Here is a 1,403-nt window from a genome sequence, read left to right as displayed (position 1 = left end):
CTCCAATCTGACCACAAGCTATCGTTGAATCAACTTTGATGTAGAGCAGCTTTGGTCACCTTCTGGATGTATGACAGTTTAGCTTTGTAACTCTCTTCGAACACTAAGATGTGTTCTCTCGCTGTATTGAATATCAGGATGATATTCCAAGTTAAGCACTTTGCACTGGAACGTTTTTATCAGACACCTCTTGTTAACCTCTTAACCTCTTTCACCGCCCTCTCTTCTGTGTCTTTACGTCCTTATATATGAGAGTAGAAGAATAGTTCCGTTGGAGGGAAAACTATTCCGTTTGAAATTGGTCTCCCACGCCGAACATGGGTCTTTGCACAATTTCAGCATTTTTCATGGAGTAGTGGTCTTGTAACTTGAGCCTTTTGTTTTGTAGTGAATATTCCATATTCCACTTTCTTGAGCTCATGTTTCACTTGCTTCTTTTGGATAAAGTTACTCTTTTTGTGTTCCCATCATTCCTTGTTTGGGGAATCTGACCACTTCAGGATTGGTGCACTTCTTGACCGTTTGTGGTGGAGGTCTGACGTGTCATCCACTTCCGTCCATTTTGAAACCTCCCGCTCAGCACCTCTTCAATATTTTATCTCCATGATATTCTTCTTCNTTCACTTGCTTCTTTTGGATAAAGTTACTCTTTTTATGTTCCCATCATTCCTTGTTTGGGGAATCTGACCACTTCAGGATTGGTGCACTTCTTGACCGTTTGTGGTGGAGGTCTGACGTGTCATCCACTTCCGTCCATTTTGAAACCTCCCGCTCAGCACCTCTTCAATATTTTATCTCCATGATATTCTTCTTCTCCAAACTTAGAGTATTTTATCTGCACTTGTTGACTAACATTCAGCCTCTTGGAGAAGTGCCGGTTTATCGAGACCATAAAAGATGTCTCGACCACTTGATGTTTCAATCCCATGTATCGAGAGGTCTATCTCTCGAATATTCTTTACGTCTCGAACTCGATAGGTATATCGAGAGGTCCTTACCTCTCGAACTTGGCTTGTGTCTCGAGACTTAGTTGATGTCTCGTAGACCCTTATTCCTCCAGAGTTGTCTCGTGCCTGCTTCTGATCTATCTGTTTGCTTACAACACGAAAACTTCTAAGTTGTTCAAACAAGTTTACCTTAAGCTTAAATATTTCCCGAGTTGAGCTCAAATTACCCGGTTGTATTTTCGCTCTTAGTTTACTTATCGAACTTACATTGTTTTGCCTATGTATCGAGACTTGGGGATTCTTACTTAACAGTTGGTATCATCAAAACCTATTACATGATGTTCCTAACAATTTCCCCCTTTTTGATGATGCCAACACTTATACTTACTTATATGGCTGATTTGAAGAAAAAGCATTGATTTTATTTTCAGCGCATATGGTAAGTTGTTTGACAAC

The sequence above is a fragment of the Ipomoea triloba genome, chromosome 5 (assembly GCF_003576645.1).
Source record: "Ipomoea triloba cultivar NCNSP0323 chromosome 5, ASM357664v1".
In the NCBI taxonomy this organism is placed as follows: Eukaryota; Viridiplantae; Streptophyta; class Magnoliopsida; order Solanales; family Convolvulaceae; genus Ipomoea; species Ipomoea triloba.
Note: the sequence above shows the minus strand (reverse complement) of the source record.